At 36.3% G+C, this 21,050-nt stretch overlaps 1 long non-coding RNA gene across 1 annotated transcript in view; it reads right to left on the bottom strand.

The window, feature by feature from the left end:
* Window positions 1-622: 622 nt before the first annotated feature.
* The window catches only part of LOC140847960 (uncharacterized), a 252,862-nt gene continuing 232,434 nt past the window's right edge, over window positions 623-21,050 (bottom strand). The window contains exons 3-4 of the long non-coding RNA XR_012128324.1: window positions 2,195-2,256; window positions 623-745 (exon numbers count right to left, since the gene is read on the bottom strand). This is a non-coding gene — a long non-coding RNA (uncharacterized lncRNA). The remainder of the gene's footprint in view (window positions 746-2,194; window positions 2,257-21,050) is intronic.

The raw sequence follows: 21,050 nt of genomic DNA, 5'->3' as shown, positions 1-21,050 counted from the left end.
AGTCTAAATTCATTTGAGATACGTTTTTCTAGCTTGTAGAGTGACTAAAATAACTTTTTTATACAAAGTTTTACAGAAATATCACATATACAAGTAGAAGTGTGCTTTGTATATTTTATGAATTTAATATAGTTTGATTGCCTTTTATTTCCAAATGTCCTAACAATGCAATTTCAACTTATAAATTATAATTTTTGCATTTGGTCATATAAATTTTTTGCAAAGAAAAATGAAGTATAATTATTTTCAAATTATTTTGGTCAAATTATTTATTTGATAAATTTACTTATAGTTGCTAAGTTATAATTCAAAATGAATGTGGGAAGAATATATAAATATTAAGCATAGCTACTTTCCATCTCAGATGCATTGTAATGATGCTATAGATCACATAATTTCAATGAGTGCAATTACTATATTACCTATTTTTCATGAATACTTACACCAAGATAGAAAGTAAACTAAAATAAAAACAAGTGTTTCAACTCATAAATGAAGATATGATCTTCTTTAAATATGCTAGCAAATTATAAAACAATATATTTACATATATAGATGTATATATGTGTGTATACTGACTATGAGTAGAGACATAGATATGGATATAGATGACATAATGATTCTGGTGCTGCAGACGCTTCTTTATTTTCTTGAAGTTAAAAACTGAAGAATCAGACTTCAGAATCTCGGTAGAGTCTTTTTATGACCATTTGACACTGGAAACGCTGGGCTTCAACCTGAAAAACTGCACACATGGTCACAGTATAATCCTTCAAATACTTTTTTAGGAGGCTACAAATACGTTGAAATCGATCTTGGAAGCCAGATTAAGAATGATTTAATAAATTTTTGGCTGCTCAATGCCTCATCCTTCAAGGAGTCATCAATCATTTGTCTTCCATTTTTTATTCTCTATAAATATTGAGTAGTCATTCAATAGCATATTGTATAAAATTTACATATTAGTATTCCAATGTCTTCTACATTTTATGCATTTTGCTTGTGATCCTAAAATTTTATAGTTATTCTCTCTTCAATTTTACTCTTAGTTAATAACTATATGTTCTCTTATCCCACATTATATTGATACATTCTGACCAAAATAAATTAGTGATGGCTGTAATTGTACTTATTTTCATCTATTGGAAGAAAATCATTTTTCAGAAAAGGAGTCTTTCAAAAGGAAAACCAACTGAGTGTGGAGAAATAGCACTTAGTGACTTTTTGCTTCTTTTCTGACAATTGCTTGATAATCTAAGCTTAAACAAGTTGTTAATACAATGGTCCACTAAAAGTTATGAATGCTGGGCTGTGACTATATATAGTAGATTTTCTAGACAATACCAGAAAACTATTTCTGAGTTTCTAATAATACCAGGGAAGATAATTTGGATTCATTGTTTTCTACATCCATTGATTTAAAAATTAACACAAAATTAACACTGGTCTAGAAGACTTTTATACATGCTTAGTACATGGCATATCTATAAAACTTATTACTAAAATTTGCATCATAATTTTAAGGAAAAGTCCTTACAAATATAGACATTAGAGATATAAAATATCTTTTAAAATAAAAAGTAGACATGATTAGATAGGCTCAATTCTACCATAAGTAACAATATACATAGTATTTTTTATTAGAGTTAATGAGTTTATGTGGAAATTCATACCTTTTCAAATTATATGTTCTGTGGTTCTGTCTTACTAGCAATAAAGTAAAAATTTGTTTTCTATTTATGTAATACTGTGTAAGTGAAGAATAAATAAATCAGGAATCCCCTAATGAAATAATGCTTTATAATAGGAAAAAAAAGGCTTTATAGCAATCCCAATTTGAGCCACAATGTTGTTTCACTGAAATTTGGAAGGTAATCAAACAAACTAAGTCCTTTTGTTTGGTTTCCCTACCTTAGATTTATCCTGGCAATGAGAAAAAAACAAAATGCTATCTACTTGATACCTAATTTGAAAATGACCAATGTGGCACTTATAAGAACATAATGGCTCAGTATACCCCAGAAATGGGCACATTTAATACAACATATGAACTAGAACTAATGTCATCATTTAAAAATGATAAGTATTTCTGAAATATTGCAAATCTTTTCAATTTCAGTGAAGATTTTTCCTTTAGCAATGAGGAGCTATAATCTGTCTAAATCTATGGAAAGTATTCACAAAAGGCTTATACCTTAAAGTCAGCTGAACTTTTTTTTTTTAGTAAATGATTCCATCAATTCATTTTCTGCATTCCTTAAAAACAAAAGAAACCACAAGTTTAATATTAATATTTTAAGAATATTGTAAACCAAAGAAAGCCATCTTAGTCATGCTGCAAGTTGGCCTTTGTTCCCTTTACTTCTCTTTGTAAGACCATTTTCAATAATTTCTGCAAAGAGAGACTCCTCTTCCACAGACTGTACATAAGAGATAAGCTGGCTGGCTGGCAACTTGATGAAAGTAGTGTGAATAGCAATATCTTCACAGGCAAACAAAATTTAATGTATATTTCTAGAATACATGTGCAGATGTTGGAAGTGTTTTGTTTTCATTTATTTGAATTTTTTTCTTTTGAAAATTGCCTGAGATTAATTAGAGAAATCAAGAATTGTTCCATCAAAAAATAATACCACAAAACTGCATCCCATCTGGACTCCCTTGTTAATCTAACCATTCACAGCTTTGAAGTAAGGCTTACTTTGTAAGTAAGGCTGAAAGAATTTCCATCATTTTCAATGAACAAGTGAATGTCCTAATGACAGCAAAGCAGTCTCAACTTTTTAAATCAATTCATTCAATTACAATTAATTGAATATTCACTACGTTCATTGGAGGTAAGGTTTATCCAGAATCACAATACCTTTCCTAGTACTCAAGTTTCTGAGAATTGGGCAGATGCCAAGTCTAAGGGACTCTTAGTAACCTTGAACTAGGAGTACCTACTGGCAGGGGATTCAGAGGAACAGGAGGGAGCTGAGACAAACAGGTAGAGGTGACAGGACTTGAGAAATTGATATTCTCAAGGGGCAAATTCTGTCTGCTACTAACACATTGTTTACAGGAGTCTTCCTCTAAGGAAAACTGTCATACATACCCACTTTTCAAGGACAACCTAGGTTTCAAGAGAAATAAGACCTGAAGTGATGAAAGGTCTGGCTAGTCTCCATAATCACATACCATTTAATTCATGAAGTAGCTGATACATCCTGGCTACCCTTACCTTTCCTCCAAAGAGTTTCTACTATTGAATAGTATACCATAAATTCCTTCAGCTTGGAGAGTATAGGCAGACATTATTTTGTCTACATTTAGAAAATCTAGGACAATAGGTTGTGAATGACACACAATCTCTAATAGTCTTCTATTTTCATAACACTATAATTCCTATTGGAACTAAAAACTAGCAGTAATTTAGCCTCTAAACTGCAGCACTGAGAGCATAGTCAAGAAGACTCACTGAGATCACCTGGCACAAAATAAAAATCCTACACCAATATCCATCTCTAGATGCCACCCTCTTTCCTGGCAGTCAGAAAAACTGGTCTCATTTACTGGTTTTCCAGTTCTCCTAGCAACCATCCCCTCCAAATCTATTTTCCCACCCACTGACCACGGTGTTCCTACTCTCCCATGGAGACCTGTTCTCCTTGCAAGTTATCCCTACCAGGTTAACTGATGCTGGTTTTATATTCATTTTTTACATGGAACTTCTATTAACCTAGATTTCTCTTTAATTCACTCTTGTTTCTCTAGGCCTATCATTTTTCATTTTTATTATATCCTTCAATTACTGATAACTCTTTCAATGATCACAACCCTTGAAACTGAATAGCATTTTCTAATATGAAATAAAAACAAAGCCTACAAAATGTGTCCTTCTTACAGGCCTAAATGATCTGTGAGTATTCTTGAGACTTAAGAGTCACCAGAAAAATGGGTATTACCAGTCCTTCTTCCACGTCAGGGGTTCACTAGAATTAGAGTAGACGATTGAACCAAATCTGGTAGTTCTGAGAAGAGTTGAGAAACAGTTATCTAGGGAATTTCTGTGAATATGGTGAATGAAAAGCAATTATAAGCATAGACATAATCAATACATTGATAAGCCAAGGTAATTTTCCCTAATTATGTTTCACAAAGCACTAGAATTTGAAAATATGTTATTGGTACAATATGGAAAAAGGGTCCTGTAGGATATACATTTGGGCTTTGACTGTACTAAATAGAAGTTTTACTAGACTATTCCTTGAAGACTTAAATATTCTAATTTGAACTGTGATTCTTCAAGAAAGGCACTGAGTATATATTAATTGGCAAACACATTTGATGCAAATACATACTTTCCCAAAGTTTCTTACAATTGCCTATGCATTTTGAGCACTTTGAAACAGTAGAATCAGAAAATAAAGAAAAACTTGGAGTTTATAAGTAGAACTGAGAATGGTACTAGGCAAGCTAACATTGAAAATTTTAATGTATGCTAAGCATTCAAGGTAATATGCCTATCATCATTATAATTGTTACTATTACAATGAAATGTACAAGTGCTGTGGCAGACACCTTCTGCAGAAATAAATTTCATAGGAATATGCCACAGGAGGTTTTTATATTATGTCCTTTTTATCTTACTTTGTTGGATATTATATATTTGACTTATTATAGCTTACAGACTTTAACTCTGATTATTTTCTATTTAGAAGAATAAAAAGTAGCCAGTGAAAGTCATGTCATCTTGTATTGACAAACTTGCCTTAAAACTAAAAAGCTTTCCATGTTCAGAGAAATACAACCTGGTGAATTCAGTATATTTACAATGACCCAATACTACTGGGAAAATGGTTTCTTTTTTTTTTTTTCCAGCATGGAAGAAGAACTATTTGGTAAGTATTAGGATAGCTGGCTAGATCCTTTTTTTTTTTCTTAGATCAAAAAATTTCTGGTGCCTCATATCGAAATTACCAAGTATCATAATTCTTCCAAGTGGTAAAGATACCTCAAGACAAATGCTGGGCATAGAAGCCACAGGGCATAAATATGCAAAGAAGTAAAAAGCTAACCTTTTCAAACAATATTGTTTCTCACTTACCAACTTTACATTTCCCTGTATGGCCCCGGAAGATGACTGGTTAGCCACAGATGGGTAAAATTCCTCAAGGGAGGAACAACCTAAGACAGGCACAGTCGCAGGGAGGCCATCAGGTGAGAAATTGGGGATCAACAGAGGTGAGGCTTAGAACCTCACCCCGACCCCCGTTTTGAGAGAAATCTTCTGCATCCGTGGATGTTTTGTTGCCCTTGTGTAGCTTGGATTAATACTTAGTCCATAGGCACACACCTGATCATCTACATTTGCTCTCTTACAGCACTAAACTATGTTTTCTACCTTTATCTTGCATCTACCTACCACTTCAGCATTTTATTTATAATAATAATAATAATAATAATAATAATAATAATAATAATAAGGGAGAAATGTGGGATTCACATATAAATCAAGTATAAAAGTCAAACAAATATTCATATTTGACCTGATTGTTTATAGTTTATAATGCGTGATCAAAACCGAAAGTTTCTGTGATGACTGCCCTTGCACTGTTCACCATGTAAGAACTTATTCACTATCTAAGAATTGGTTTGCCATGTAAGAACTTGTTCGTTATGCTTCAGAAGATTGGAGACTGTTGAGAATTAGGCTTGGGGTTGATTAATGATTGTGCATTGAGTCCCTTATACAGAATTTTATTGTTGTTAACAACCATTTGATCAATAAATATGAGAGATGCCCTCTCAAAAAAATAATTCTGGTATTATTAATACACAATTACATGAGCAATATTGTGGTTACTAGATTCCCAACATTATTAAGTCCCCACCACACACTCCATTACAGTCACTGTCCACAAGCATAATGAAATGCTGTAGAGTCACTATTTGTCTTCTCTGTGCTATACTGCCTCCTCATGCCCCCCTCTACATTATGTGTGCTAATAGTAATGCCCCTTATTCCCATTATCCCTCCCTTCCCACCCATCCTCCCTGGTCCCTTTCCCTTTGGTAACTGTTAATCCATTCTTGGGTTCTTTGAGTCTTCTGCTGTTTTGTTCCTTCAGTTTTTGCTTTGTTCTTATATTCCACAGATGAGTAAAATCATTTGGTGCTTGTCTTTCTCCACCTGGTTTATATCACTGGACATAATACTGTCTAGATACATCCATGTTGTTGCAAAGGGAAGCATTTGGTTTCTTCTTATGGCTGAATAATATTCCATTGTGTATATGTACCGGTTTCATTCTCTTACATGTAGCTGTCCAGTTTTGCCAACACCAACTGTTGAAGAGTCTGTCATTTCCCCATTGTATGTCCATGGCTCCTTTATCATATATTAATTGGCCATATAGGTGTGGGGTTATATCTGGGCTCTCTATTCTGTTCCAATGGTCTATGGGTCTGTTCTTTTGCCAGTACCAAATTATGTTGATTACCATGGCTTTGTAGTAGAGCTTGAAGTTGGGAAGCAATATCCCCCCAGCTTTATTTTTCCTTCTCAGAATTGCTTTGGCTATTCAGGGTCTTTTGTGGTTCCACATGAATTTTAAACTATTTGTTCCAGTTCGTTAAAGAATGCTATTGGTAATTTGATAGGGATTGCATTAAATCTGTAGATTGCCTTTGGCAGGATGGCCGTTTTGACAATACTAATTCTTCCCACCCAAGAGCATGAGATGAATTTCCATTTATTAGTGTCCTCTTTAATTTCTCTTTAGAGGGTCTTGTAGTTTTCAGGGTATAGATTTTTCACTTCCTTGGTTAGGTTTATTCCTAGGTATTTTATTCTTTTTGATGCAATTGGGAATGGAATTGTTTTCCTGATTTCTCGTTCTTCTAGTTCATCATTAGTGTATAGGAATGCAACAGATTTCTGTGTATTAATTTTGTACCCTGCAAATTTTCTAAATTCAGATATTAGATCTATCAGTTTTGGAGTGGATTCTTTAGGGATTTTGTATACAATATCATGTCATCTGCAAACAGGGAGAGCTTAAATTCTTCCTTTCCAGTCTGGATGCCTTTTTTTTCTATGTGTTGTCTGTTTGCCATGAGTAGAACCTCCAGAACTATGTTGACTAGAAGCAGGGAGAGTGGACATCATTGTCTTGTTCCTAATCTTACACAGGAAAACCTTTTAGCTTCTCACTGTTATGTATGATGTTGGGTGTGGGTTTACCATATAGGCCTTTATTATGTTGAGTTACTTGCCCTTTATACCTATTTTATTGAGAGTTTTTATCATGAATGGATGTTGAATTTTGTCAAATGCTTTTTCAGCATCTATGGAGATGATCATGTGATTTTTGTCCTTCTTTTTGTTGATGTGGTGCTGGATTTTCAAATGTTGTGTTATCCTTGCATCCCTGGGATGAATCCCACTTGATCATGGTGTATGATCCTCTTGATGTATTTTTGAATTCAGCTTGCTAATATGTTGTTAAGTACTTTCATGTATATTTATCAGAGGTATTGGTCTGTAGTTTTCTTTTTTTGCCTGTTTTTGGTATTATAGTGATGCTGGCTTCATAGAATGTATTTTGAAGTATTTCCTCCTCTTCTATTTTTTGGAAAACTTTAAGGAAAATGGACATTATATCTCCTCTAAATGTCTGATAAAATTCAGCAGTGAAGCCATCTGGGTCAGGCATTTTGTTCCTGGATAGTTTCTTGATTACCAATTCAATTTCATTGCTGGTAATTAGTCTGCTTACAATTAATTACTGTTTCTTCCTGGGTCAGTCTTGGAAGGTTGTATTTTTCTAGTAAGTTGTCCATTTCTTCTCAGTTATCCAGTTTATTAGCATATACTTTTTCACAGTATTCTCTTATAATTCTTTGTATTTCTGTGTTGCCCATAGTAAATTTTCCTTTCTCATTTCTGATTATGTTTATGTGTGTAGATTCTCCTTTTTTCTTAATAAGTCTGGTTACAAATTTATCTATTTTGTTTATTTTCTCAAAGGACCAGCTCTTGGTTTCATTGATTTTCAATTGTTCTGTTCTTCTCAATTTTATTAATTTCTTCTCTGATCTTTATTATGTCTCTCCTAATGACATTGCACCTCATTTGTTCTTCTTTTTCCAGTTTCAATAATTGTGAATTTAGAATATACATTTGGGGATGTTCATCCTTCTTTAAATAGGCCTGGATTGCTATATACTTTCCTGTTAGAGTTCCCTTTGCTATGTCCCACAGAAGTTGGGGCATTGTGCTGTTGTTTTCATTTGTCTCCATGTTTTGCTTGATCTCTGTTTTAATTTGGTCATTGAATCATTGATTGCTTAGGAGCATATTGTTAGCCTCCATGTGTTTGTGAGCCTTTTGTTTTCTTTGTACAATTTTATTTCTAGTTTAATACCTTTGTGAACTGAGAAGTTGGTTGGTAGAATTTCAATCTTTTTGAATTTAATGAGGCTCTTTTGTGGCCTAGTATGTGGTCAAATCTGGAATATGTTCCATGTGCACTTGAGAAGAATGTGTATTTTGCTGCTTTTGAGTGGAATGTTCTACAGATGTATTTTAGGTCCATATGTTCTAATGTGTTGTTCAGAGCCTGTGTCTCCTTACTCATTTTCTGTCTGGTTGCTCTATCTTTTGGAGTGAGTGGTGTACTGAAGTCTCCTAAAATGAATGCATTGCATTTTATTTCCTTCTTTAATTCTGTTAGTATTTGTTTCACATATGGAGGTGCTCCTATGTTGGATGCATAGATATTTTTAATGGTTAAATCCTCTTGTTGGACTAACCCCTTTATCATTATGCAATGTCCTTCCATTTTTCTTATTACACTCCTTGTTTTGAAATCCATTTTGTCTTATAGAAGTACTGCAACACCTGCTTTTCCTCCCTATTGTTTGGATGAAATAACTTTTTCCATCCCGTCACTTTTATTCTGTGTATGTCTTTGGGTTTGAAGTGAGTCTACTGTAGGCAGAGTATAGATGGCTCTTGCTTTCTTATGCAATCTATAACTTTGTGTCATTTGATTGATGCATTCAGACCATTTATATTTAGGGTTATTATTGATAGATATGTACTTATTGGCATTGCAGGCTTTGGATTCGTGGTTAAAAAAGATTCAAGGCAGGAGGATTAAAGATGGTGTCGTGAGAAGAGAGAAAGAGGCTTCCTCCTAAAACTGGTTAGAATTAGAAAATATAATTTGCACAACTAATCCTGAGAGAGCAACAGGAAAGAGGACGCATCAGACTGCACATACCTGGAGAAAAGAGCAGACCTCAGCGAATGGTGTAATGTACCAGAGTTGTGGCTCCATGGGACCTGAGCCCCTCCTCCACCCCAGCTCACTAGCGGGAAGAAGACAAATGAAGCAGGGAGGGAGTGGAAGGCTTGGAAATGCTGATTACCTAGCTCTGGAGATCTGCTCTGGGAGCACAAACCTACATTTCATGGTGCTTTCATGAGACTCGCGTGACTACCGGGTTGGAAAGTTAATACAGACAGAGTTCCTGGGGAGACTGGGATTCCAGCTGCTTGTGGAAAGCAAGGATCCATATCTGGCTGCTCTGGGACAAAAACTTATACCTGTGTGCCTGGCCCACTGGCTCAGGTTGTGGAGATTGGAGGCAGGGAAAAGCTCTTTCATACCTCCAGTAATGCTCCCCTGCGACACCTGACATTGCTTCAGGGGCTCAGCAGCTCCAGAGTAGAGCTTCTGGACACTAGAGGGGGCCATACACAAACAAGAAACGCCGAAGGAACGTTGTCCAGAGTAAAACTGTTAATACAACTCCCAAGAAAGATTTAAATGATATGGACCTCGTGACTCTTACTGAAAGGAAGTTCAAAATAAAAATAATAAACATCCTAATGGAGGTAAGGAAAGACATTCAAGAACTCAGGAATGAATTCACGTCAGAGATCCAATCTTTAAAGAACACGATGGAGGGTATTAAAAGCAGGTTGCATATGGTGGAGGACACAATAAATGAAATAGAAACTAGAGAAGAGGAATACAAAGAAGCTGAGGCACAGAGAGAAAAAAGGATCTCTAAAAATGAAAGAATATTGAGAGAAGTGTGTGACCAATCCAAGTGGAAAAATATTCGCATTAAAGGGATACCAGAAGAAGAGAGAGGAAAAGGGATAGAAAGTGTCTTTGAGGAGGTAGTTGCTGAAAACTTCCCCAGTCTGGGGAAGGACATAGTCTGTCAGGCCATGGAGATCCACAGATCCCCCAACACAACAGACCCAAGGAAGACAACAGCAAGACACATAGTAATTAAAATGGGAAAGATCAAGGATAAGGACAGACTGTTAAAAGCAGCCAGAGGCAGAAATAAGGTCACATAAAAAGGAAAGACCATCAGACTAACATCAGACTTCTCAGTAGAAAACTTACAAGCCAGAAGGGAGTGGCATGATGTATTAAATGCCATCAAGCAGAAGGGCCTGGAACCAAGATTACTTTATCCAGCAAGATTAACATTTAAATTTGAAGGAGGGATTAAACAATTTCCAGATAAGCAAAAGCTGAGAGAGTTTACCTCCCACAAAGCATATCTGCAGTCTATTTTGGAGGGACAGCTATAGATGGAAGTGTTCCTAGGGTTGGAGAGCTGTCACCAGAGGTAGTAAAATCATGGTAGGGTGGGTGGAGCAGCTGATTGTGAGGCAAATGCAAAATTAAATTGATTATTCCCAAAGCCAAACAAGGGATAGAGAAAAGTATAGAATCTGATACCTAATATGTAAAGAATGAAGGAGGAAGAAAAAGGAAAAGAAATAGAAAAGAAACTTTAGATTGTGTTTGTAACAGCATACTAAGTGAGTTAAGTTAGACTCTTAGAGAGTAAGGAAAGTAACCTGCAACCTTTGGTACCCACAAATCTAAAGCCTGAAATGGCAATCAATAAGTACATACCTATCGATAATCACCCTAAATGTAAATGGACTGAAAGCACCAATAAAAAGACATAGAGTCACTGAATGGATAAAAAAACAAGACCCATCTATATGCTGCTTACAAGAGACTCACCTCAAACCCAAAAACATGCACAGACTACAAGTCAAGGGATGGAAAAAGATGGTTCATGCAAACAATAGGGAGAAAAAAGCAGGAGTTGCAGTACTAGTATCAGACAAAATAGACTTCAAAACGAAGAAAGTAACAAGAGATAAATAAAGACATTACATAATGATAAAGGGCTCAATCCAACAAGAGGATGTAACCATTATAAATATATATGCACCCAACACAGGAGCACCAGCATATGTGAAACACATACTAACAGAACTAAATGAGGAAATAGACTGCAATGCATTCATTTTAGGAGACTTCAACACACCATTCACTCCAAAGGACATATCCACCAGACAGAAAATAAGTAAGGACACAGAGGCACTGAACAACACACTAGAACAGATGGACCTAATAGACATCTATAGAACTCTACACCCAAAAGCAGAAGGATACACATTCTACTCAAGTGCACATGGAACATTCTCCAGAACAGACCAAACACTAGGCCACAAAAAGAGCCTCAGTAAATTCAAAAAGATTGAAATCCTACCAACCAACTTTTCAATCCACAAAGGTATAAAATTAGAAATGAATTGTACGAAGAAAGCAAAAGGTTCACAAAAACATGAAGGCTTAACAACACGCTTCTAAATAATCAATGGATCAACAACCAAATTAAAATGGAGATCCAGCAACATATGGAAATAAATGACAACAACACAAAGCCTCAAGTTCTTTGGGACATAGTGAAAGCAGTCTTAAGAGGAAAGTATATAGCAATACAGGCATATTTAAAGGAGTAAGAACAAATCCAAATGAATAGTCTAACATCACAGTTATCAAAATTGGAAAAAGAAGAACAAATGAGGCCTAAAGTCAGCAGAAGGAGGGACATAATAAAGATCAGAGAAGAAATAAACAAAATTGAGAAGAATAAAACAATAGAAAAAATAAAAGCAAGAGCTGGTTCTTTGAGAAAATAAACAAAATAGATAAGCCTCTAGCCAGACTTATTAAGAGAAAAAGAGAATCAACACACATCAACAGAATGAGAAATGAGAAGGGAAACATCATGACGGACCCAACAGAAATACAAACAATTATTAGAGACTACTATGAAAACCTATATGCTAAGAAGCTGGAAAACCTAGAAGAAATGGACAACGTCCTAGAAAAATACATCCTTCCAAGACTGACCAAGGAAGAAACACAAAATCTAAACAGACCAATTACCAGCAATGAAATCGAATTGCTAATCAAAAAACTACCCAAGAACAAAACTCTCAGGCCAGATGGATTCACTGCTGAATTTTATCAAACATTTAGAGAAGACATAATACCCATTCTCCTTAAAGTTCTCCAAAAAATAGAAGAGGAGGGAATACTCCCAAAATCTCATTCTATGAAGCCAATGTCACCCTAATACCAAAACCAGGCAAAGACCCCACCAAAAAAGAAAATTACAGACCAATATCCCTGATGAATATACATGCAAAAATACTCAATAAAATATTAGCAAACTGAATTCAAAAACATATCAAAAGGATCATACACCACGACCAAGTGGGATTCATCCCAGGGATGCAAGGATGGTACAACATTCGAAAAACCATCAACATCATCCACCACATCAACAAAAAGAAGGACAAAAATCACATGATCATCTCCATAGATGCTGAAAAAGCATTCGACAAAATTCAACATCCATTCATGATAAAAACTCTATCATGATAAAACATGATAAAAACTCATGATAAAAACAAAATATGTATAGAGGGCAAGTACCTCAACATAATAAAGGCCATGTACCATAAACCCACAGGCAACATCATATTGAACAGCGAGAAGCTGAAAGCTTTTCCTCTGAGATGGGGAACAAGACAGGTATGCCCACTCTCCCCACTGTTATTTAACATAGTACTGGAGGTCCTAGCCACGGCAATTAGATAAAACAAAGAAATACAAGGAATCCAGATTGGTAAAGAAAAGGTTAAACTGTCACTATTTGCAGATGACATGATATTGTACATAAAAAACCCTAAAGACTCCACTCCAAAACTACTAGAACTGATATCGGAATACAGTAAAATTGCAGGATACGAAATTAACACACAGAAATCTGTGGCTTTCCTATACACTAACAATGAGCCAATAGAAAGAAAAATCAGGAAAACAATTCCATTCACAATTTCATTAAAAAGAATAAAATACCTAGGAATAAACCTAACCAAAGAAGTGAAAGACCTATACCCTGAAAACTACAAGACACTCTTAAGAGAAATTAAAGAGGTCACTAACAAATGGAAACTCATCCCATGCTCTTGGCTAGGAAGAATTAATATTGTCAAAATGGCCATCCTGCCCAAAGCAATATACAAATTTGATGCAATCCCTATCAAATTACCAGCAACATTCTTCAATGAACTGGAACAAATAGTTCAAAAATTCATATGGAAAACACCAAAGACCCTGAATAGCCAAAGCAATCCTGACAAAGAAGCATAAAGTGTGGGGGATCTCAATCCCCAACTTCAAGCTCTACTACAAAGCCATAGTAATCAAGACAATTTGGTACTGGCACAAGAACATAGCCACAGACCAGTGGAACAGATTAGAGACTGCAGACAATAACCCAAACATATATGGTTAATTAATATTCGATAAAGGAGCCATGGACATACAATGGCGAAACAACAGTCTCTTCAACAGATGGTGCTGGCAAAACTGGACAGCTGCATGTAAGAGAATGAAACTAGATCACTGTCTAACCCCATACACAAAAGTAAATTCAAAATGGATCAAAGACCTGAATGTAAGTCATGAAACCATAAAACTCTTAGAAAAAAACATAGGCAAAAATCTCTTGTATGTGAACATTAGTGACTTCTTCATGAATAAATCTCCCCGGGCAAGGAAAACAAAAGCAAAAATGAACAAGTGTAACTATATCAAGCTGAAAGTCTTCTGTACAGCAAAGGACACCATCAATAGAACAAAAAGGTACCCTACAGTATGGCAGAATATTTTCATAAATAACAGATCTAATAAAGGCTTGACATACAAAATATATAAAGTGCTTACACTCCTCAACAAACAAAAAGCAAATAATCCAATTAAAAAATGGGCAGAGGAGCTGAACAGACAGTTCTCCAAAGGAGAAATTCAGATGGCCAACAGACACACAAAAAGATGCTCCACATCGCTAGTTATCAGAGAAATGCAAATGAAAACCACAATGAGATATCACCTCACACCAGTAAGGATGGCCACCATCCAAAAGACAAACAACAACAAATGTTGGCGAGGTTGTGGAGAAAGAGGAACCCTCCTACACTGCTGGTGGGAATGTACACTAGTTCAACCATTGTGGAAAGCAGTATGGAGTTTCCTCAGAATGCTCAAATAGAAATATCATTTGACCCAGGAATTCCACTTCTAGGAATTTACCCTAAGAATGCAGCACTCCAGTTTGAAAAAGACAGATGCACCCCTATGTTTATCGCTGAGAATTGCTTAATCCCTCCTTCAAATTTAAATGATTATCTTGCTGGCAACAGTATTCTTGGTTCTAAGCCCGTCTATTTCATCACATTGAATACATCATGCCATTCCCTTCTGGCCTGTAAATTTTCTGCTGAGAAGTCTGATGATAGCCTGATGGGTTTTCCTTTGTAGGTGATCTTTTTTCTCTCTCTGACTGCTTTAAATACTCTGTCTTTGTCTTTGATCTTTGCCATTTTAATTATTACATGTCTTGGTGTTGTCCTTCTCGGGTCTCTTACATTGGGAGATCTGTGGACTTCCGTGGCCTGAAAGACTATTTCCTTCCCCAGATAGGGGAAGTTTTCAGCAATTATTTATTCAAGGATACTTTCTATCCCCTTTTCTCTCTCTTCTTCTGATACCCCTATATTCTTTCTTTCCTAGAAAATCTTTTATCTCTCTCTGCCTCAGCTTCTCTGTATTCCTGTTCTCTTATTTCTATTCCATTAACAGTCTCTTCCACATCATCTAGTGTAGGGGATGGCCTTTATCTTCTCACATGTTTGTAGGCAGAATGGGAAAGCACCTTCCCCCATGTCTGAATGCAGCATGGGAGAGCACCAGCTTGAGAGCAACTGGTGCAGTCCTTGGAAGTTATCTGCCCACAAAAACATATCTTGTCTTCAAAGACAAGCCAAGACTCCTCATTCTGAAAATAGGGAGACCTTAAGGATGTGTGAAAACAATGCCCCTGCTTACCAGGAAGCTTCTAAGAAAATCAACAAGGTGCTCTGGCCTGCCCACCCCTGAGATGGGAAAGATGAGTATAGCACTTGGCTGAGGTCCAAGAAAGGCAGTATAAAAATAAAGGTGCTATGCCACATCGGGGCTGCAGCCATTGTCTGTCTGTCTGTGTTGTCTGTGTTTTTTGTTCTCTCATTTCACCCAAAGAACACAAGCAGCACACTACATCTGGTGCTCAGCATGGGGCGTCCTCTTAGAGTGAGTTGTACATATATTCAGCTCCACACCTCCCCTTCGCACTGTTCAACTTCAATGGCAGCACCATCAATCTAGTCTGCTCTTTAATTCTTCCATTGTTTGTTTTCTTTCTGTTATCTCCCATCTGAATTCATCCCTTAGCTCTTGAATATTTCTCTGTAGCTCCATCAGCATGCTTATGACTTTTATTTTGCATTCTTTTCAGGAAGATTGATGATTTCAGTCTCATGAAGCCCTCTCTCTGGTGTTTGAGGGATTTTGGACTGAACAAGGCTCTTCTGCCTTTTCAGTGATGGGAGTGGTCACCAGTGAGTGGCACATGTGTCAGCTGGGAGAACAAAGTCCTTTCCTGCTTGCCAGTCACCTTTCCCATCTCTGCTGCCTGTGCTGGTCAACCACACACAGGGAGCAGCCTCTGGGTTAATCCCCTGAGCTTCCCTGGCTTAGGACAATAGCAGGTTTTGCAGGCCAGTAGCACATGTGTCTACTGTAAGAACAAGGCCAGTTCCTGCCTCCCGGCCTCCACACCTGTCTCTGCTGTCTGTAGCATTCAACCATACACAGTGAGCAGCCTCTAGGTTAATTCCCTGAGCTTTCCTGGGGTGGGGCGGCCGTTGGGATAGTCTATGGCACTAGCGGGGGTTACAGGTGAACAGCACATGTTCTGTCATGAGAACAAGGCCCCGGTCTTGTCTCCCGGTCTGTGACTCTCTCTGCAGTCTGTACCAATCAACTGCACACAGAGAGAAGCCTCAGTGTTAATCCCCTGGGTTGCTGTGGGCGGGGCTGCCCTCTGGATGGCCTGTAGCACTGGCGGGGGGTTGCAGGCAAGAGGCATATGTCCTGCAGTGAGAACAAAGCCCCTTCATCCCTTCCTGTCTCTGCGCCCATGTCCACTGTCTGTGCCATTCAACCATGCACAGGGAGCAGCCTCCAGGATTGGACTGGTTAGCCACATGCAGGGAGAATCCTTTATGTTAAGCTGTGTGGTTGCTGTAGGCAGGGCTGCTCTCTGGCTGGTCTGCAGCAATGGCAGAGACAGTCACTTTGCTTGCAGTTACCGGTGAGGAGGAGGGAACAGCAGGCTGCTTATTGCTGTAAGGGTTCTCGGAGCTGCGTTGCACCCATGGGGTTAGGGTGCCTGAAGTTCCTTAAAGTTCCCAGCCTGCTGGGCTGAATGTGCTAGGATGATTTTGTCTACCTGTTAAACCCTTGTCCCTTTAAGACTTTTAAAGCACCTTCTTTTCTTTTGTCCCTGGGCAGCCGTTTGTGGGAACCTGTTCGCAGTCTTATAGTCTTAGATTTTGCTTCTCTGCTCCTGTAATTTCCAGAGCACCATGCAATGTGTGTCTGTGCTCCAGAGGCAAGTTACTAGGGCTATTTATTTAACATTCCTGTGCTTCCACTCCCTCCCTGCTCTGATTCTTTTCCTCCCACCGGTGAGCTGGGGTGGGGGGAGTGCTCAGGTCCCTCTGGGTCATGGCTTTGTATCTTACCCTTTTCTGTGAGATGGTGGATTCTTGCAGATGTAGCCTGGCTGGTGTACTGTATCTTCTTATCAGTCTTTTAGGAATAGTTGTATTTGCTGTATTTTCAAAATATATATGGTTTTGGGAGGAGCTTACTGCCACACTACTCATGCCACCATCTTTTCCTCTCTCCGGTGAAATGGTTTCTAAAGGACTTATCCTAAGATAGTCTATGCTGTAAAAACTTAAATACATTTTCATTGATTTATTAGATCAGGAAGTTGGGACACATGACCCTTCCAAACTACATATTATACAGGAAGTTTAAAAAAGATGTATAAGTGGTTTTGCTGTTAACATATAAATATTTTCATAAAATCTGTATTAACTGTTGCCCACACATTTTTAATGTTATCCATGTGTCATAGATTAAGAAATACTTTTATATCTGGCATACATTTGTAGCACTTGTGGCCATCTGGTTAAGATTTCATAGAAGCATTAAACATATTTTTGAAATGTGCTACCTTCTTAGGCCGTGCTGTTTTAACATTTTAATAATTAGATTTGTTTATTTCATAGCATGTGGCTTTTCTGTTCATATTGGTAGTAATGCCCCTGACCTATTACCTCTAAAATGTGTTAAATCAGAGTTTCCAATATATGTGCCACTGATCCTTTACTTAAATATGATCTGGATCTAATTATTATAAACATGACTTAACATACCATATGCTCATTCATCTGTTATTGTATTAATGTATCACCTAAAAGATCCTGAAATGAATGTATAACAGATATTACATCCTAATAACTAGTAGCTAAAAGGTATTCTTGACTTCTTTTTGAGATAAAATATTAAAGTAAAAATGAACAATAAATTATATAAATTATAATGTACTAAAGTATCATTTATGACAAAAAAGCAAAAATCATGACATATTAAAAAGTAGTCTGGTAACAGTGTGTTTAGACAAACTGTGAATGTGAAAATAAACTTTACACAGCCATGCATCTTTTGTTGCTATATCCAATACAGATTTTTTTTAATACAGGAAAGAGTTGAAGAATAAAGCATTAATAACAACATCTACTCAACGTCATTGTGTAGAAATCTCCATACTGCTATGTATATTCTTTAATGGGTTTTCAGCTTGACTATAACCTACCAATTTGTGAAACAGCAAAATAAAAGGAAAATAATTTAACTCCATTCTTTCTGAATCCAGCTACAATTTAGATGCAAAAAGTTAACTTTCAGATTACTGACCATCAGAATGACTTGAGACCCAGTACACTGTTTTAGAGATAATTGGTTCTTAATTATCAGTGTCATATCACACATATACTATGTGGCCTAGATATATTTCCATATTTAGATTTTACATATTCTGCTACTTATTATTTTGTATTCTTTTATTTCTATTAAAACTGATACAACTTTCTTTCTAGGGCTCTTCCCTGCACTAAAAACCTTGCTTCTCAAATAACATTTGAGGGACATGTGGGAATCAGACAATGGGTCTCATCAATATATAGTAATAAACAAAAATTAAACACACAAAAATTTATTTGACCATTATAAAATTTCCTTACTGATAAGAGCTGCAGATACTCAGAACATTGCATGAACTGAAATATTTTCTTTAATGGGCACTTTTATTCAAAAGGTAATAAAATTTACTTTCTAAATCTGCATTTCCCTTCACTCTTCAGTCTTGGGTTATTAACTTTAGACATGATAGCAGGTAGCTAACATAAGAAAATGAACAGATTCTTCATTTTCCAGCATCTTAATATACTGCCTACTACAATGATTTACACTGTCTGTGATGTACTGTATCATCTTATGGCTTGTGATAACCTAATGATATGAAACAGACAGGGACAAAAATATGAAGCTTTATATGTTTAACCTATGCCTGAATGTTCTTGTTTATTTTAAAAAATATTTCAGTAAAAAGTGTAAATAGATAGCATTATAAGTAGGCAATTAATTTCATTGTACTCAGAATATTATTTTATTGTACCACCATTTTAATTGATGTGAATATTCATTTGATATAGCACACCTATGGAAAATAATTTCAAGCTATTTAATGTAAGCATACTAGAAAGCCAGCTGATAACTATATTCTAGTGGATTTCAACTTACCCATCACTCAGCTTACTCACATTCAACCTAAGGCAAATTATTCCATAAGGCACATCACAATGTTTAAACACAACACAGAAATATCAGTATTCCCATTCCACAGAAGGATATCTGAAATCATGATACATATTGAGCAACAGTTATCAGGTTTATGAATGGTATTTATTAATGTTGAAATTCATGCTCTCTCATTTTATTTCAAGGTAAAATAGAAAATAATGTATAGTGGACAATATATACTCAAACATTCTCATTAGATTTTCACATTGAAGTAGACACTATAGTTGTCACCTAAAAACACATTCTCACTTTCTTCTCACTGTATTCTTCTACAGTCAAGATTAGAAAAAAAAGTACCCTATTTTCCCATCTCCTTTAGGAGTTAGAGGAATCCATTTAACAAGCTTTCTAGTCAATATGATTCAAACTAAAATTGCTGGGAAAACAGTTCCCTTCCTAAATAAAAGAGATTTGATAGGAGAAATCCTTTCACAACTTGCCTCCTTTCTTCTTTATATGGAGACATGCTGTCTGCATGGACACAATTTTGTGGTCATGAGGCAGCAAGCAAAAATCCCAAAATCAATGCTAAGAATGGCAGGGCACAGAAAATGAGTCTGGTGCCTGCTTACCTCTTTGAGCAGCTGCATCGGCCCTAGAATTCTCACATGCTTACTTGCTTCTATATGAGAAAAATAAACTGTTTGAACCACTGTTAGTAAAATTTTCTGCTTTTTGTAGAAGAATGCATTCTTAATGGACACCCAAATGCATTCAGGAATGGTTTTTACCTGAAAGAGCTTCTGTTTTTATTGGGATGAAGTCTTAAACATCAGATGGCAAATTCCTTGATAGGTGTTTGGCTTTGTGATATTTGAGGTGAGTAAGCTTATTTAGTTTTCCTTCTAATCCCCAATTTTTCCGTGCAGGTCTAGGTCTACCCTCAAAGTGCTAAAAAATGGCAAGGAATTCATAGAGAGGTGATACATATTCTGAGGGGTTTACAAGGAGTAACAAAGGGTCTTTAGAATTAGTCTTAGCATGCTCCTTGAGTCCATGAAATCACTATAGGCCATTTTATTTTATATTTTGTTTTTGTTTGGTTCTAACTCATACGAGGTATGTCTTCCTTCGTTATCTGTGTTCTCTGTGAGGCATTCCTACTCCTTAGTGGGTAAAGAAATGCAGCTTCCACAGTGTAAAGTCTTCAAATGCCCCTCCCTATTCATTCTAGCCTGAACATAGCCCCGAGTCCAGTTTCTGACTACACTCAGCTTTAGACCCTGTTAACAGCTCCACTGAGACAGTCTCCAGGCCATCTTCCCTTTTCATCTGGTAAAAGTTGTAAGATATGTTCCATCAATTTGGGATTAAAAGTGAGGTGTAATCATAGGGAGCAAATATAGACAAGTTCATACTATTTGTGTGAAAGATACATTTATATTATACATTTTTTAAAAAATAAAAATTTTGGTGATACATTGTTTTCTCAAAGTAAGTATCTGGCTAATGGTCTCCAAAGAAGGTAGCATTTTTTGGTTTAAGAAAAATAAACGTTCATATTTTTTAATAATCTAATAAATGTGTACTATTAATATGATGGGAAGTTGATATACCATCCCCATTTTGAAAGATGAATAACTTTTGCCATAGAGAGAATGGATTATTTAATCAAACTCATAGAATTACTAAATGTCAGAACTGAAGTTCAAATGCAAATCTGATTTCAGTGTCTTTGGACTTTCTGTTACTCCAAGTGTCCTCAGTTCAAAAAGTGTGTTGGAGAGTAGATGGGGCTTTAAAAAATATTCTGATTAAATGTATGGCACTTCCACATCTATGGACACAGTGTCCATTAAGACAGTTCAAATGCAGGAAGTATTATATATTTTCAAGTTCAAATGA

Source organism: Manis javanica, chromosome 1, assembly GCF_040802235.1.
Source record: "Manis javanica isolate MJ-LG chromosome 1, MJ_LKY, whole genome shotgun sequence".
NCBI classification, from domain to species: Eukaryota; Metazoa; Chordata; class Mammalia; order Pholidota; family Manidae; genus Manis; species Manis javanica.
The sequence above is the reverse complement of the archived record's forward strand: the minus strand, read 5'-3'. Positions and strand labels throughout refer to the sequence as shown.